At 36.5% G+C, this 19,718-nt stretch overlaps 1 protein-coding gene across 4 annotated transcripts in view; it reads right to left on the bottom strand.

Moving 5' to 3' along the window:
- Positions 1 to 19,718, bottom strand: part of LOC110217341 (ferric-chelate reductase 1-like) — a 115,684-nt gene that overhangs the window by 54,726 nt on the left and 41,240 nt on the right. Inside the window, exons 1-2 of one of the 4 annotated variants that reach the window (XM_020999705.2) lie at positions 15,293 to 15,347; positions 1,256 to 1,418 (exon numbers count right to left, since the gene is read on the bottom strand). The exons of 1 other annotated variant lie outside the window; for it this stretch is intronic. The gene's annotated coding sequence lies outside the window, so the exon portion shown is untranslated. Of the gene's footprint in view, positions 1 to 1,255; positions 1,419 to 15,292; positions 15,348 to 19,718 lie in introns of those variants that run through there. 2 more of the 4 variants (XM_020999694.2, XM_020999723.2) reach the window with 2 other exon arrangements.

Below are 19,718 nucleotides of genomic sequence, written 5' to 3'. Positions count from 1 at the left end.
GACAGAATGAGAAGAACCAGAAAAAGCTTTCTACTGCTAAACTACAGAGTGTGTCTAAAAAAACCCTCTTCTACCTATGAGTGGTAACCAGACAATTTTGGAAACATGAATTGTCGAGAGAACCACTAAGGGCCACCAGTTTAAACAGGAACAAAAGCTTAGTCTGGGGCAGACTCCAAATGACAGAAACATCATCACTGCTCACACTTAGGTAGCACTTTAAGGATTGCAAAGTGCGATGTGTGTGTGTGTGTGTGTGTGTGTGTGTGTGTGTGTGTGTGTGTATATATATGTATGTATATATATATATATGTATATATATACGTATGTGTGTGTGTATATATATGTATATATGTATGTGTGTGTATATATATGTATGTGTGTGTATATATATACACACACACACATATATACATACTATATATATACACACACATATATATACACATATATATACACAAATACACATATATACACATACACACACACACACACACACACACACACACACACACACACATATATATATATATATATATATATATATATATATATATATATATATATATTACCTTGTTTGATCTCTACAATGACCCAATGAGGTAAATACTATTATTATCCCCGTTTTACAGATGAGAATTAATTCTTGTTGACTGTCTTGACTGAGATTCACAGTAATTAAATGACTTGCCCAAAATTACATAGCTAATTTGTATTTGAGGCAGAAGCCTATCCCAAGTATTCTTAATTCATGTCCAGCACTTTACCTACTATGCAACAATAATAATAATGCAACAATAACCCTTGAACACAAGTATCGTAAGAGCTTAGATTTAGAGCTGGAAGAAAATTTAGGAGGTCATTGAATCAAACCCCCTCATTTTACAGATGAGAAAACTGGGTCAGAGACACCAGATAATTTGAGCTCAAGTGACTTGCTCAGTGTTACATAGTAACTAAGAGATGAGATTGAACCCAAGCCTATCTGGCTCCAAGTTCAGCATTTTATCCATGGGGGATCGTGGTGCCCTAAGCCAAGGGGTCCAAAGCCACATGGCTTCTAGAAAAGAAGGAGTCCACAGAGTGGTACAGAGAAATGGAATAGATAAACCAAGTTTACTAATAAGAACAGAACCTAAACCTTTTCATTGGTCTCAGTAATACTAACCAGAAAAGAAAAAGTCGATCAAAAGCAAGAAGAAATGCCAAAGATTGGAACCACTAAATTCCCCAGGAGAGTATAGCAAGTACTTACCAAATGTCATGTAAAAAGCCTGGAGCACAGTGTGGAGAAATCTCTGGCAGGTCAAAGAGAGAAGTGTTTTCCTTATCTAGCAATTAGGAAATAAAAACAAGTCTCTCCTATTTCTATGGCCAGTGGCTTAAGATGAAGAAGATAAATCAGTTGGGTGACGTGTCTGCCAAAAAGAAAAAAAAAGTTAATTCTACCTTTATAATTCTAATAACGCCACTTGAGTTCGGAACAATGGGGGTTATGATTCCATTGTATCAGTTCTTGGCCATACATTTTAGAAGAAACTTTGACAAATTTGAGTGTATCCAGAGCAAGCTGACCCAAATGGTGAGAGAATTCAAAACCATGTCATATTGGTTGAAGAAACTGGAGATGTTTAGCCTGGAAAAGAGAAGACTTAAAGGAGATAAGATTGCTATCTCTAAATAATGTGGTATGGTGTGGTATAGGTATGGTAGGCATTTAATAAATGATTGTTAAATGAATGAATACCACTTGGTAGCTGTGTGACTTTGGTCTATCATTTAACCTCCTTGGCATCATTTTCCTCATCTGTAAAATGAAGGAATTGCACTAGATAATCTTTGAAGTCACATCCAGCTATGATTCAAAGAAGGGGAAGGAAAAGCACAATAGTGATATTAGAGATTATGATGTCTAAAAAGGGAAGTGACTAAAAAACCAATAGCTTGTCATTCACTAGGAAAACACAAAGATCTTGGAAACAATGAACCTGGAAAAACTGAAGAAAAACTGCACACAAGTCCAAAGGGATTAATTTCAAATTTAATTGGTCATGTGTTATACTGGGTTATATGGAAACTCATGATTCCATTCCAATGCAATTTCTTGTTAAAACCCTAGTCTCCCACACTAAATAGGCTATGGATCTTTTGGAAGCTGAATCATCCACTGTCATCACATCTCCTGGAAAAACTAAAGTTATGGTAATTTCCCTGTATATTCTCCCTTTACCCACAGAGAACATACCATGGAGCATGTATGATTCAAGGCTATTCAACAAACATTTACTAAGTACTTACTATATACCAGACATTTTATTGAACACAAAATAGTAATGCACTTAGTTAAATGACAGGATCTGTATGCAGGCTGGTCTTACAGGACCTAACCCAGAGATAATCAATATTCTCCAAGGAGAAGGGGGAAAGTGGATGGTGTTGATCTATGATCCTAAGATCCCTACCCAATGTAAGCATAATTTTATACATAAACAATGCGAAGAGGTATGACAAAAAGACAACGTGATTTAAAATTCTCTATTTTAAATAATCATAAGAATTCCCAAAAGACTGATAAGTAAAATAGAAACTAGGTAAATCATTCCACTCCAAATTCATTCTAACTTATGGTGATATTTTTTTACTCTTGAACCGTAAAAAGAATGTAGCTTTTTTGCTTAATGGGACAAAAATTCAACCTACTGAATTCTGCAGCCTTGCCCAAACCAAGAGGTACTCTAAGACACTGATTTAATTTGAATAGGAATTTAGATCGTTAGAACACCCAGCATTCAATAACATTCTCTGTGAGCTTAAACTTGTCCTAGGATTTTGACTAATTTTGCATGAGGCAATTTGACTGAGCAAGCACTAACACGCCTGAAACAAATACTGAGGATAATAGTATTGCATCAAAGGACTTCAAAATCTAACATGCATAAGATTTTGTGAACGCTAAGCCAAGTACCTGAACACCTTTTATCTTAGTACTATATCAAAAGCCTTGTATCTTTGTTATGTATTAATTAAGTCTTTTTAAACTATGTAGGACTGGCACATGTGCAGGTAAATATGCTTGAGGAAGTTAACTCTACATACTTACATAATAAGGTGGTCAAGGAGAATTTAATTACTATGTAGAGCATAGGCTACTGGTTACTACCCTGGAATCTTAAATCAAAATAAGGTCACTATGTGTCAAAACAAAGGTTCTAAATGATCCACAGTGAGAAAAAAAGTATGCTCCCCAAACTTTTGGTATGAGAGGAATGGTCGTCTTCAAGAGCACCCCTCATTCTCCCCAGCCATAGCATGAGGGATGGCCAGTGGTAGCACCTCATATTCCCATCAATGTCATCCCAAAGGGTACACTCATACACTCTTGGTAGAGCTTTAAATTGTTCCAGCCATTTTGGAAAGAAATTTGGGTTATGCTGAGAAAATGACTTAAAATTTCATATCTTTGCCTCATATTTTACAGAAAATATTGAAGCCATTTGCCATGAACTCCCCTTTTCCCCATCTCATATCACTCAGGTGCCTTCCGCCACTTTTTCCTCCTTCATCCCTGTTTCATATGATGAAGTAGCCTTACTCCCTACCAAGGCTAACCCCTCTACCTGGCTAAGAGATTCCATTCCATCCTGTTCCCTCCAACAGATTGCCCCCTCTGTCATCTCCACACTTTCACTTATTTTCAATCTCTCTCTCTCTCTATTGGCTCATTTCCTACTGCCTTCAAGCATGTCCATGTATCCCCTATCCTGGAAAAACCTTCACTTGATCTTTCCATGCCTGCTATCATCCTATTTTTCTTATGCCCTTTGTAACTGAAGTCCTCAGCAAGGCCATCTGCAATTTGAATACCTGCACTCTCTCCTCTCTTCTGGGCCCACCAAAACTGGTTTCTCCAAATTTACTAATGATCTCTTAGTTGTCAGTTCCAATGGCCCTTTCTCAATCTTCATTCTCCTTGACTTCTCTGTGGCCTTTAACACTATTGATTATTCTCCTCCTTGATACTCTCTTTTCTATAGGTTTTTAGGACACCACCCCCTCCTGGTTCTCTTCCTATTATCTAATTGCTTCTTCTCTGTCTCCTTTACTGGATCCTCCTCCAGCTTTTGTCCTCTAACAGTGGGTGTCCTTCAGGGTTCTATCCTGGGTCATCTTCTCTTCTCCCTTTATATTATTTCCCTTGATGATATCATTAGCTCCCATGGATTTAATTACCATCTGTCTGCTGAAGATTCCCAAATCTATCTCTCCTTCCCCAAACTCTCCCACCAATCTCGAATCTCCAACTGCCTTTCAGACGTCTTAAACTGGATGTCCAGTAGACATCTTAACAAACTCAGTATGTCCAAAACAGAACTCATTATCTTTCCCCCTAAATCCTCCCCTCCTCCTCCCAGTCCCCTCAGGCTCACAACCTAGGAGTTATCCTGAATTCCTCACTCTCTCAAGCCTGCCCCCCCCCATATTCGATCTGTTGCCAAGGCTTAAAAGATTTCACCTTTGCAACATCTCTCAAATATTCCCCCTTTTCACCTCTGACACTGCAGTCCCTCATCTTGATTAATGCAAGACCTCACATCTTGATTACTGCAATAGGCTGCTGGGGGATCTGCCGGCCTCAAGTCTCTCCCACTCCAGTCCATCTTCCTTTCAGTCGATAAAGTGATTTTCCTAAAATGCAGGTCTAATTAGGTCACCTTTCTTACTCAATAAACTCTAGTGGCTTCCTATTGCCTCCAGGGCCAATACAAAACGATCTGTTTGGCAATCAAATCCCTGTATAACCTAGCCTCCCCTAACCTTTACAATCTTTTTATACCTTATGCTCAGTACCCTTTGATCCAGTGACACTTGTTGGCTATTCCAACAAGATACTCTGTCTCTGGCTCAGGGCATTTTTTCTGTCTGCCCCCATGCCTGCAACACTCTCCCTCCTCCAAACAGACTACTAACTTCCCTGGCTTCCTTTAAGTCCCAACTAAAATCCCACTTTTTACAGAAGCCTTCCCTAACTCTTCTTAATTCCAATGCTTTCCCTCTTTGAATTATTTCCTACTTATCCTGTATTTAGCTTGCTTTGTATATATTTGTTTGCATGTTGTCTCTCCCAGAAGTGCCTGGCACATAGCAGCTATTTAATAAATGTTTGTGGAACGAATAAATAAATATCTTTTGACACAATGATCTCACTGCAAGTCTTTTTATTCAAGGAAGTAAGTGTTCAAAGGAAGAATCCATATATGCCAAAATGTTAATAGCAAAGAACTGAAAATAAAGTTAATATCCCTTAATTGAGGAATAGCTAAACAAACTGTAGTACATTAATACAACGGAATATTACTCTCCTAGAAGAAACTATGAATATGATGAATACAAAGATGCACAAATAGGAAAAATATACACAATTATTATAATGGAAAAAATAACAATAAAAATTAATAAGAAAAAATGAATCATAATGACCAAGTTTGGCCCCCAAAAAGAGACAGGATGATGCACTTCCCTCCCTTCTTTGCAGAGTTGAGGAATATTACATCTAATGTCAGACTTGGCAGATGTGTTGGTTAATTTTGCTGAATTGCTTTTATTTTCTCTTTTTTATTCTAACAGAGGGATCACTAAGAGACACATGAGGAGGGATATATCAGGAGATGAAGAGTATGTAAAAATAAAAGATAACAATGTTTAAAGGACATCTCAAAGATTTAAATTAGGGAAGCAACAGCCATTGACACTCAACCAACTTCACTTCCTTAATGAACTCCAGGGAGGTTGAGACCTTTGGCAAGAGTAGGGAAGAAAGAACGAAGAAAGAACAAGTGTCCTCTATGGGCTATGCCACCTAATTTAAAATTATATGACAATCATTGTTATATATGAATTTTTTGAGTATGTACTCTAACCTATTTTTAGTTTTTTAGGCCTTAGGGTTACTAGAGTTCATCTTAAGGTTACAGTAATATATATAGTAATAAAAGGCTGAGACTCAGTGATATATCAGTGTTCAATTACTATCATTTCAGGTCCTCAGTGAAAAAGATTTGAAAAGCATTAAGTAACTTGGAAGCAAAGCAGACATAAAAAAGCTATTCTATAGAACAGCCATTATCATCCTTATACAAATGATTCATATATACATGTGAATATATATTCATGAATATGAACATATATATCCCCCAGTTTCCATGAGTTTCAGTCCTGTTTTAACAATTAATCATTACATATTTCACAATGGATGTCCCAGACATCTCAAAATCTACATGTCCAAAACAGGATTCATTACCTTTTCCCCAAACTTCACTATTTCTGTCCCAGCTATCACCATTTTTCTAGTGTTTCCAGTTGTAATCCCAACTCTTCATTCTCATTCATTCCATATAGCCAATCAGTTGTCCTAGTCTTGCCATTTCTACCTCCACAACATTTCTGGAATCCAAAACCTCTTTTCTCACACAGCCTGGGCTTTAATTCAGGCCCTCATCACTTCTTACCTAGAATATTCCAATGGCCTTCTAATGCATTTAGCTGACTCATCTCTCTCCCCATTCCAATCTGTCCTCTACACAGCTGTCAAGTTGATAATTCTTAAGCACAAATCTGACTATGTCACTCCACTAGTCAAATTCCTGAGGCTCCCAATTACCTCTAGGATCAAATATAAATGGCTTTTAAAGCCCTTCACAATCCTGCCCCAATCTATCTTTCCAGACTCATTGTTGACTACTTCCCTTCCTATACTCTATAATACACCAAACTGGCCTTTTTATTTGTTTTTAATAATATTTTATTTTTCCCCAATTACATGTTAACACAATTTTTAACATTTGTTGTTTTGTTTGTGTGTTTTAAGTTTCAAATTCTATCCCTCCCTTCCTCCCCTCTCTCCTCCCTGAGACGGTAAGCAACTGATATAGGTTATACACTACAATCACGGAAAACATAAACTGGCCTTTTTGTTGCTGTTGTTATTCCTCACACAGTGCAATCCGTCTCACATCTCCATACTTTTGCAATGGGCATCCCCATTGCCTAGAATGCTCTCCTTTCTCACTTCTCCCTCACAGAGCCCTCTCTCTTTTCATGATGCAGCTCTAATCACCACCTTCCACTAAGATTCTATTCTGATCCCACCATTTGCTAGTGCCCACTATCCCGTACTGATTTAGTATGATCCTTGAGAACAGGGACTTTCGGTTCTTTGTCTCTGCATCACCCAGCACCTAGCATGGTACCTGGCAAATAGGTGGTGCTTAATAATTGTTCGTTGGTTGATTAGTGGGCTCTCAGAGTGATACAGAATATACTCACATTAAAAAAATATATTTTCAAGTTATTTTTCAGTCTACCCCTTCATAAGATTATCATGAAGTGCTTTGTACTATTCAAATGTGGGCTATCATCATTATTGTTATAGCAACAAACTACTTCTTGAGAAGAAAAGGGAAGGGAAGAAGCATTTACCAACCATCTACAATGTGCCAAGCTAAGTTTTTGCAAATATCTCATTGGGTCCTCATAACAACCATTATCATTTCCACCTTACAGTTGAGAAAAGTGAGGCAGAGTGACTTGTCAGGGTCACAGAGCTTGTAAGTGTTTGAGGATGGATTTGAACTCAGTTCTTCCTGACTCTGGGCCTAGCACTCCATTTACTACACCATCTAGCTGCCTAATTGGTTTCTGATGACTTTTCAAAGAAATTATCTAAATTTTTTTTAAAGTGTACAAAAAAGAAATTCTAGGGTTTTTTTTTTAATTTAAATGCCACACCTTACAAAAAGACAATGACAAGGTAGAGGTTATATTTTTCTCAAACTAATCTTTGTTACCATTTAATAAATGATTGTTGCTTGATTCTTGGTGAGAGGACAAGATTCCTATCTATTCAAAGTCCCATTGCTTTGCTCTTTTGACTTTGCATCTTATGGGTAGAGGGTTCTACACAATGGATCAATCAAGGTAAAACAAAATTTCTATGATGTCAAAAGAAAGCAAAACAGACTCACTTATTTGTAATTTGTGTTATATAGTGAGTTTCCAGCAGTGGAATTCTGTAGAGAATTACCTAAGCAGCACAGTTAGTTTCTAAATGTGATCGCCTCTATTAATATTTTTGCTTATTTTATCTTTTGACAACATAAAGGTTACTTATTAATGGAAATGTAAAAATTCAAAAAACTTTACTGCTTTTTTTAAATAGCAGCAACACTAGATCAAAGTGGACATTAATCAAGAAAGCAATATTTTGTATTAATAGGGATAGGGAATAAACATGTGATGACATTGGAATGGTAAACTCCTAGGTAAGGAAATTCCATCTACCGATATAAGTCAGGACATGATCTGCAACTTAAGTCTTAGGCTGAGTTACCTACAACAGTGAGAGAGTAAGAGACTTGTCCAAGGTCCCAAGGTATATATACACATATCTGAGGCATCACCAGAGCCTAGGTCTTCTTAGCTCTGAGGCCAATTCTCTCTCCACTGCACCACACTGCCTCTCCCTTGTGTTATTGTAATGATCAGTATTTCAAAATGTATCCAAGTATATTAAGATGCTATTCTTGAAGTTTAAGAATGCAATTTTAAATATCTATTTTGTGTATTTCTTCAACAAAGATTTTAACAATAATAATAGCTAACATATGTATACATAAATAGATATTTAGAGTTATATATCTATATAGGGAAGCGGTAGTCCAATTGTACTCTGCCCTCATCAAATCTCATCTAGAATATTGTCATCGCCATGGTTCAAGAAGATGGAGAATGTTCTGAGCAGGACAATGGTGGCTGTCACCAATAGTTGCCTAACACAGTATCCTGCCGCCTCCTTTCTTTCTCTTTTGGAGAATCACACACTTCATGCTGCTGCCCTTTTTTTCTATCTTTCACAAATCACAGCTCAGTTAATTCTACCTCAGGAAATTTTTCATATATATATATATATACACATACACACATATGTGTGTATGTATGTATCTATATGTATATACTATATATCACATATATATACATACACACACACACACACACACACACATATATATTATATACCATATGTCACTATATATATCTTTATTTTTCTCCTTCCTTTATTCAAATTCTTGCCTAGGTACATCAAGAAAATCTCTCACTTGATTCCATTTATGAAGCCCACAAATAATCCCAATCAGAGCTGATACATATAAAAGCAATGTTTGTGCAATGCCTATGTATTCTAAAGAAAAGATTTGTTTTGAAGTTAAGCCAAAGTAAAAATCAATGTCATCAACAAGTGAAAAGCAGATCAAGTATTTTCAGTATCCCTTTAAAACTAGATTCTCAATATTTTGAAAAAATGAAAACGTTTAATTCAAATTAGTTTTCTACAAAGGGATTGGTGGGTAGGGTCAATAGACTGATTTTTAAAAGGAGAGAAAAGGCTAATTATATTAACAAGCAAATATCTTTCAATGTTTTAAACTCCATTTTGATAGCAAGAATTACTTTTCTAATTTTTATTAACATTTTCAGTAATTAAGTTACAATATTTTCAGATGAAATGCTAAAAATGAAAATGACAGAATCACAGAATTTGAGATTTAGATGATTCATTCAGTGATGATCTAGTCTAATCTATACACAAATGTAATCTCCACTATTACATACCCAACAAGTCTTCATCTAGCTTCTGCTTGAAGATCTGCCAGGATGGAGAAATCCACCACCTCTGTAGGTAACCCATTCTAATTTTGGACAGCCTCTAACTTTTAAGAAGTTTTTCCTGACCAAGTCTGATTTTGCCTTTTTGCAACTTATACCTCATTCCTGGTTCTGCTTTCTGGGGTTAAACAGGACAAGTCTAATCCTTTTTCCACATGACAGTATTAGTTATGAGAACAAACCCTAAAGTCTAAAATAGTTTTAGAAAGAAATTTATTTGGTCATTTGGTAGAGGAGGAAATCTAAAAGAAGGTTCCCCTCCTCAGTGTCTTCAAGTTATATAGAGCTTCAGGGATGAGTACTAGCAGCTATTTTGTTATGCAGAGGGGGGCAATCAGGGTTAAGTGACTTGCCTAGGGTCACACAGCTAGCAAGTATCATGTGTCTGAGGACGCATTTGAACTCGGTCCTTCTGATTCCAGGGCTGGTGCTCTATCCACTGCACCACCTAGCTGCCCCTGACTAGTACCTATTTTGAAGAGAGGATAGTTCTCATACAAGATCCACTAAAATGTATATCAGTAAGCATAAACACTCAAATTTGAGGGACCCAAAACACAAGCATTGGATGGATCCAAAATCTGGATGAGATCCAAGTATTCCCTGCAGCTATCTAGCTTCCCTAGGAGCACCTCTGAGATCAGCCAATTTCTAGCCACATCAAGCTAGGTTCAAACAATATTAATAAGGTTTTCTGAACATAATAAAATATTTTTCTATAACAGACCTTCAAATATTTGAAGATAATTATCATGATGCCCCTGAGTCTTCTCCAGGCAAAACAGACCTACTTCCTTCAACTAGTACTCAGATGACATGGACTCCCGGTGGTTGCCCTCCTCTGAAAGTTCTCCATCTTCTTGGACCATAGTGCCCCAAAATGGTGATGATATTCTAGATGAGATTTGATGACGATGGAGTATGGTGGGATTATCACTTCCACATTCCTAGAAGCTCTGTTTCTCTTACTGCAGCCAAACATTGCATTAACCATTTTAGGGGGGGCTACCACATCACACAGTTGACCTTACAATCCATTAAAATTCCCAGATCCTTTTCAGAACAACTACTGTTTAACAACAGTTCCCCAACAGCTCCTCAGTCTTATACTTGAGGTAACTAGGTGAATCAGTGGATAGAGCACTGAGCCTAGAATCAGGAAGACCTGAGTTCAAATCCAGCCTCAGATACTTATTAGCTGTGTGACCCTGGGAAAATTACTTAAATTCTGTTTGACTTAATCCACTGGAGAAGGAAATGGCAAGTCATTCCAGTATCTTTGCCAAGAAAACCCCATGGACATTATGGTCCACAGGCTCACAAAGAGTCAGAGATAACTCAACAATATCTTATACTTGCGTATTTTTTGTACCCAAGTGTAAGCCTTTATGTTCATTACTAATGAATTTCATTTTATTAGATTCAGCCCAGTGCTCTAACCTTTCAAGATCCTTCTGGATCCTGTCATCCAGTTTTGTGCTATTTATGCCTTCAACCTACAGTGCAGAGCCAAGCATAGATTCCTGAAATACCCCACTGGAGACCCACTGACACAGTTACACGGAACAAACCAGTGACATAGATATAACAGTTTTAGAGTTTAGTGAAAGCTGCTGGAAGATAAAAGAAATGGTATAACGATTGAGTAGACAATAAAGAACAAGGAACTCATTAAAATATCAAGTTAAGTTTTATAAAGTTCTTTCCTCAAAATATCCCTTTGATGTAGCAAATTCAAGTATTATTCTCTACTGAGGATCAAAGAGTTTAAATGACTTGCCCAAAGGTGATAATGTCAGAGTCAGGATTTGGAACCAAGTCCTTTGCTTTCAAATTAATAATATTGATGATGATGATGATGATGATGATGATGGTGATGATGATGATGATAGCTAACATTTATATAGCACTTAAAGGTTTACAAAATGCTTTACTTACATTATCTCATTTGATTCTAATAACAAACCTGAGCTGTCATTAGCACTTGAGAGTCAGGTTCTATTATTATTCCTAGTTTACAGATGTGGAAAATGAGGCCCAGAGAAGTTAATGATTCAATCAACATCACACAGTTAGTAAATGTCTGAGGCAAGATTCAAACTTGGGTCTTCTTGACTCCAAGTCCAGCACTTTACTGATCACTTAGCAATGTTCTTTACACTACAAGAAGTCATCAGGTCTGTTTTCTAACTTCAGTTTCTTAATGTTTCATGATTTTCAACAAGCAATTTTCCTAGGTTAGCCAAATGCCTTGAAAAATAATAGGGACAAAAAAAAATAGTAGGGACAAGGATCATATTACCAATTACATAAGAATGATAGAGGGATTAAGAATTTATAACTACCTGACGAGACTACCTAAGGCATTTTTTAAATGTCAGCACCTTTCTGAAATAATAGCCAACTAAATTATGAATCCTTCAAAGGGTAAAAGGCTTTGAATTCTACAATAGATGACAGATTCATAAGAAGGAAGGAAAGAAGAGAGAGTCAAAGTTCTTAATAAAATGTTTTCTGCTCAACTTACCCACTCAGCATTTTATAGTTTCAGTATTTTTAAAGAAAATGACTGCTTTGAGATTCACTGTATTGGTTAGTCTGTCATCTTAAAATAAAAGGTTATCTGACCCAAGTTTGTCTTCTGTTAACCAATCAGCTAACAAGACTTGAGTTGTTGTGACCTTCTGCTACACTTTAAACACAGTGTTAAATGCTGTTAGAGATACAAAACTAAAGCTATCACTCTGAGCACAAGAAGTAGATAGACCACTTGGGAATGCAATATGAAACAACAGTGACTGATACAAGACAGTATATAATTAATAGATATTCAGAGAAGAGAGGTCAATAAGGGTTCAAGCAGAGTAGGTTTTGTATAGCAGCTGGGACTTGAACTGGGTCTTAAACTATGAGTCGGTATAGGCAGAAAAGAGGGTGGAAGAAATCTGAAGGTATGGGGGAGAAAAAGGAATATGGCATGTTTGTGAATCAATGAGAATACTGATCTGACTGCACAGCATAAACATTTTTTTAATCAGAATTTCACTAAATCTGCTACCCATATAAGAGATATGATCACACATGGGTAATCTGTATAGTGTATAAAATTATCAGTTTATTAGGTTGCTAATTGTCAATGCACATTAATCTTAGTGCAAAAAATCTTTGAACTGGAAAGAACCTGTTTTATTTTATTTTATTCTTAATTTATGAACTAAAACAAGCATTTCCATAACATAGCAAAATTTTTAAAAAGATGATTGCACATGAAACTGCAAATCTATTACATATAACTCACTATTCCTTTTAAATATATAATGTTATCATGTAAACTTCTTTATTTTTTCTTTTTTTCTTCCCTTCCTTCCTCCCCACCCTAGAGATGGCTACCATTAGACACAAATATGTATATATGTAAAATCATTCTATACATACTTCTATTTATCAGTTCTTTCTCTAGATGCAAAAAGCATCTTCCTTCATATGTCCTTTGTAGTTAATTTGGGTGTTTACAATTATCAAAATGACTTAGTCACTCAATGTTATTCTTAAAACAATACTGCTGTTATTGAATATAACATTCTCTTGGTTCTGCTCATTCTGCTCTTCATTATATCATGCAAATCTATGAATGTTTTTCTAAAATCAACGAGCTTATCATTTCGTATAGCACATCACAATCACATACCATGACTTGTTTAGCCATTCCCCAACTGACAGGCATCCCCACAATTTGCAGCTCTTTACCACCACAAAGAGAGCTGCTATAAACATTTTAGAACAGATAGGTTCTTTGCTTTTTTCTCTAATCATCTTGGGAAATAGACCTAGTAGTGGTATTACTGGGGGTATAGGCAGTTTAATAACACTTTGGGCTGAAAAGAATCTTAAGCTATCTACCTAGCATTTACCAGAAATAACAAGGGCTAGTACAGTGGGAAAAGCACTGAACTCAAAAAAGCATTAAGGATGACTCATATTCATGTAACACTTTACAAAGTACTCCAAGAACCTGAGTTCATTTACCAGCTCTGACACATAATAGTTGTGTGATCACAAGCAAGTCACTCAACCTCTCTCTAAGTCTGGGTTTCCTCATCTAGAAAAAAGGGATAATGATACTGTAGACTTAAACAACAGAGCTGTTGTGAGGATAAAATCATATATGTAGCAAACTGCTTTGCAAATCTTAAAGCACTATATAAACGTCAGTTAATACGTTACTAATAAAAAGGCATAAAACAGACTACCTAACTCAGCATCGTTACAAGAAAAATTCTTTGTAATGCAATATAAACATAGGGGCAAAGATCAGTTTTGTCCTTATATCCCCAGTGGCTCATAATTGGTACATAATCAAGAGGTGTTTTTAATTGAACTGATAATAAGTGTCAGAGACAAAAGGTGCATTTAAAAAAAAGTGGAGGAGAAAAGGCAGCTAGGTGGTGAAGTGGATAGAGCACTAGCCCTGGAGTCAGGAGGATCTGAGTTCAAATCCAGCCTCAAACACATAACACTCACTAGCTGTGTGACTGTGGGCAAGTCACTTAACCCCAGTTGCCTGCCCCCCCAAAAAAAGTCCATCCCATTAAAGGGGCATACACCATAAAACCTCATCTTTCATCTACTAGTTAAATTAGTGTGCTTTTCCCTGCTTCATGCAAAACCAATTAAAATTTAAAGCTTGGATTCTTTTTCACTCTGAAAACGAAACCTAGATCTGAAACCAATCCACTTTAAGTCACATATCTCTGGAACTATCCAAGGACAAAACCAAACTGGAGAAAGACATTCAAGTAATGAAGCTGAGTTCTTCAAAGACAAGCTACAGATTTGCAAACTGGAAATTCACCCTTTCAACATACCAGAAACCTGAGACAACAGATTACAGAACAAGAAATAAAGGCAGTAGGGAATAATTTTTGAGATGCTACAAGTTTTCTGCAACTTCAGAAGCAAATAAATTTGATGAGCATGACATTTATGCCTTTATTCAAATCTCTGGTAAAATATTAAACAGCACAGGACCAAACACAGATGCCTGAATTTTTGTTCAAAAAAAAAGCCAAATTACAAGGTTTTGGAACTAAAACTTCTGGCTAAAAGCCTCTTGGTATTTAAAAAGCCAATTAAAGCCTGAATCAATTCCCATGCAGTAGTGCCATCCAATTTTGTAATTAAAGCTGTATTCCCAGTTTCGAAATCATAATAATTAAACCAAGAAATTTTCGCACAAACAAAATTAGAGCTTTTCATTATTAAACTGAGAAAACACTCTTCTCCTTATTGCCACACTTTTCTCCTTATTAAAGCACATTACTCAGTGTCATGGGACAGCTCATTAATTCCCTGCCCTTTAGAGCATGCATTACCACAATACAAGTATAAGAAAATCATTCAAAAAAAAAAAGCATTTGTTCCCTATCTCCTGCCAATCTTCTATTCTCCAGTTAAATATTCACTTTCTGGACTCTTCCTCATGGACTTCATACTAATCACACTTTTGTATAAGACAGCAAATGCTTTGCCCAGCAGGATTCTTAACCGAGAGACCACTCAAAGACACACTTACCTTCAGAAGACTGTCAGTGCACCTAACCAACTTCCTGGTTTCCTTACAACTTGTATCAGATTACAGCTGTTGGGTGGAGCTAACTTACTCAGTAATCAACCAGGAACATTCCCAGGCTAAATTGCAAAGCTCAACTAGGAAGGCAAGTTCTAGTCTTAAAACCATGCTGCTGGAAATATGCAGTTTTAGAAAAAGAACACTTTTGTAATAAATTCTGTAGTATTTCACCTAGAAAATACTAATAATTTTTCACCCACAATGCAATTTGCTAATATATAATCACAATAATTGTTCATGTATATGATTATATGCAGTGTTATGTGTTTTTCACAAGTTATTTCATTTGAGGTTTACAACAATTTTGTGAGGTAGGTAATACTGATATCATCCTCATTTTACAGATAAGGAAAGTGGAGTCTCTGGAATTATGCCACTAGTAAATGAGAAAGGTATTAGGTGAACTGAGATTTTCCTAACTCCAAGATAAGCATTTTGGCCATTACCCAGACTGTTTCTCTACCTAGACAGTAGAAAAGTACATAAGAACCAATGTAAGAACCACAGTTTATAGAAGTGTCACCATATTTAGACAATAGTCATTGAGCAACTTTCGAACTGTATAGATGAGATAACATAGTCACACTTCAGATAGTTAAAAATAAGGATAGACAGACAGACAGACAGACAGACAGACAGACAGACAGACAGACAGACAGATAGATAGATAGATAGATAGATAGATAGATAGATAGATAGATAGATAGATGAAATGTAGCAGACTGCTACAGGAATTGAGTCAACATTCACCTTGAAAAATAATCGTCAGTAAAGAGAAAAGTGGACCACAAAATAGAAACTAGATATGCCAATACCATTTCAGCACAAAAACGACCCTAAATATATTTTATTTGTAAGTCTATGAGATCCTTTTGCAAACTGAATAAACTCTAGAAGAAAAACAATGATCTCCAAAGAAGTGTTTTCCACAGCCCACCTCAACCTACTGACTAATTAATCACATGTACAGACGATGAAATACAAACCTGTTAGGAAAGCTGCAATGACTATCATTTAAAAGTAAACATTCAGTTTTGTTGTTGTTCAGTCATTTCAACCACATCCAACTCTTTGTGACCTCATTTGAGGTTTTCTTGGCAAGAATACTAGTTTGCCATTTTCTTCTCCAGTTCATTTTCCAGATGGGGAAAGTGAGGCAAAGGAAACTGAGGCAGCCAGAGTTAAGTGACTTGACCAGGGTCACACAACTAGTAAGTGTCAGAGGCCAGATTTTAACTCAGGTCTTTCTTACTCCAGGCTTTATACCCTATTTACTTTCCCACCTAGCTCCCAGACCAGACCCCCTTAATTGTTAAGGAAAAGGCCTTTATGAATGAGGAAGGAGAGTAAAGAAGTACAATTCTGTTATTACCCTTTAAGTCCTTCTCTTTAAGGGCTATTCCTAGAAAGAAAAATTCTTTCCTATGACATAGTATAGAGAGACTTTAGCCTAGAGACAATCCCCTCTATTTCCCCCATTCCTAGCAGCTACTCTATGATGGCTTCCTTTACAGTAAGTCAGCTATCCTTGTCTCTCTTAAACTGAACTTTCAGAGGGAAAGATATCTTAGTTGTTTCTCTTCATAACTAGGCCCATTCCTGAAGTTTTTCTCATTAAAATCCCATTTTGTATATCTAAGTTGAGGAGGAAAATTGAGTGGCCAATTGGTGCTAGGTTATCTACACATTACTACTACTACTAATAATAATAATAATAAAAGTAGTAGTAGTGCTAATAATAAAAGCAGTTGTAGTAGTAGTTGTGGTTGTTGTACTGGTAGTAGTAACTAACTTTTCATAACACTTAAAGATCTGCAAAGTGTTTGACATGTATTATCTCATTTGATCTTTACCGCAGCTCTGTGAGGTAAATGCCATTATTTTACAGATGAGGAAACTGAGGCTGAGAGAGGTTTATGACTTACCCAGGTCATACAGCTAGTGAATTTCTGAGTCAGGACCTACCCACTAAGCAAAACTGCCTCCACAATAGAGTCATTGAATCATTTATCTATTTTTCACAGAAACTTTCATCTAGGAGGCAAGAAACCTGGATTCTAGTCTCAGCTACCAACTGGCTATGAGATTTTAGGCTTGTCATTTAGATTCTGTGAGCTTCAGTTTTCTCATCTGTAATATAAGGAAGTGAACTAGGATGAAAAGAACACTAGACTTTGACTCAGAGGATTTGGCCTTGAATCACTGCTCCTAGGAGGAAGCTGCTGATGCTATCCCAGAAGAAAAAAAAAACTCTTTATCTTTTTGAATCTATTTCCTCTTTTGTAAAATAAACTTGAAGATGACATCTGTGGTGCCTTCCAGCATTAAATCTATGATTCTGTGAGTAGATGACCTATAAGGCCCTTCCTGCTTTGACATTCTATATTTACTGTATAATACAAAGAGATCCTGATTAGTGCAAATAATGAATCCTCTGGAAGTGGTCACGTGCATTGTAATTTGCACTATTTGAAGTTATAATTATGTAAGACATGAACATTGGTTCCAACTCAGTAGAAATATACAATGTGAATTTTAATAACGTGTCCACTTCAGGGGATAGAGGGCCCCTAGCTGTACTGTTTAGTAGTGCTGGAAAGTGCTTTTAGAAATCATCTACTCATAGCATCAGAGATTTATGAGCATATTACATATACTTAAAACTGCCCATGAAAACATGTCAGTTAGGAAAGAGACAGCCTGACATGGTAGATAGAAAGAGCACTGATGCTATAGTCTGAGGAAATAGGTTCAGATCCCACCTTTGATGTTCATTACCTCTGACTTAGATGAATCACTTCACCTCTCTGGGCCTCAGTTTCCTCACCTGCAAAATGAGGAGGAGGGACTAAATGATCTCTGAGATTCCTTGTAGCTATAGATCTATGAGCCTGTGTTGGTGTTGTTGTTGTTGTTGTTGTTTAAATTCAAATGAGTAAGTTTACTAGTAATGAGGCAGACTGGTGTGATAAATAGAGGATGGGCCTTGGATAAATCAGTCAACATTTGTTAAGCACCTACTATATGTTAAGCACCAGAGGCAGGTTTGTATTAAAGTCCTGCTCTTGACCCATACTAACTGAGTCACCATGGATAAATTGCTCAGCCTCTACATGCTCCCAAGCAACTCTCTAAAGTAGGGGCTCTTAACCTAAGATTCATGAACATGTTTTTTTTAATATTTTTATAACTATTTCAATATATTAGTTTCCTTTGTAATCCTATGTATTTAATCATGCATAATTCTATGCATTTAAAAACATGATTCTGAAAAGTGATCCATAGACTCCACCAGACTTCCCAAGGGTCCATGACACAAGAATGGTTAAGACCCTCTGCCCTAAGACTGTTACAGAGAAATCTGTCAGCTTATATTGGTAGAGTTCCCCATTCTAAAAGGGAAAAACACTCTCAAAATCCTAGTTAAAGTGGTTTAACAATATTCTAATAGAGTATAAATTCCCTGAGGTTAGAGATGTTTTATTACCTTTGTGCCTGATATCTGATAGGCATTTTTTGAATTAAATCATACTAACTGCTGCTAAGATCCTCCAATCTTTTGGAATATCCACTCATTCAACATCATTCTGCCCTGGTTAAATCACATCTGAAATTCTGTGCTCAGCTCTGGTTCTCACATCAAGAAGGAAATTGCAATCTAGACCAAATCTGGAGACAGGTAAGGATAGTGAGGAGACTTGAGATCATCCCATGTGAGGATCAGCCAGAGGGACTAGGGATGTTTAGCTGAGAAAAGAGAAGACTTAGAGGAAACAGGATCCCCTTCTTCAATTATTTGAAGGGCTGTCATTTGGAATGTTAATAAGTAAACTTTAAGGTTTATGAAGCATTTCATACACGTTTTATTTGAGCCTCACATCAAATCTATTAGACAGGTACTATGGAAATTAATATTCCATTTTACAAAAAAAAATTCCATTTTACAGAAAAGGAAACTGAACCGGGACTGGGAGACAGGGAGGGTAAAAAAAATTTGCCCATGATCACATATCTAGTGTGAGAGGTAGGATTTAAGCCTCAGTCTCTCTGACTCCAAGTCAAAGATTCTATGTACCACACCAACTGCTTAGAGAGAATGACTTTTTCTACTTTCAGCAATTCAATAAGCATTTATTAAACTGTTACTATGTGCAAATTACTGAGGATACAAAGACAAAACCTAAATACTGTAGTTCTTGTCTTCAAGAAGTTGACAGGGCAGAAGGGGAAAGAGAGGTGGAAGGAGGGAAAGAGAGATACTGTATGAGTACAAATAAACAAACACAGAGTAACACAAGATTAAGAGCTAACAGCTAGGCAATCAAGAAAGTCCTCGTGTAGGAAGTGGCATCTGAGAAGTGCCTTAAAC

The sequence above is a fragment of the Phascolarctos cinereus genome, unplaced genomic scaffold (assembly GCF_003287225.1).
Source record: "Phascolarctos cinereus isolate Bilbo 61053 unplaced genomic scaffold, phaCin_HiC Scaffold_5;HRSCAF=322, whole genome shotgun sequence".
NCBI lineage: Eukaryota > Metazoa > Chordata > Mammalia > Diprotodontia > Phascolarctidae > Phascolarctos > Phascolarctos cinereus.
Note: the sequence above shows the minus strand (reverse complement) of the source record. Positions and strands in the feature narration are given on the sequence as shown.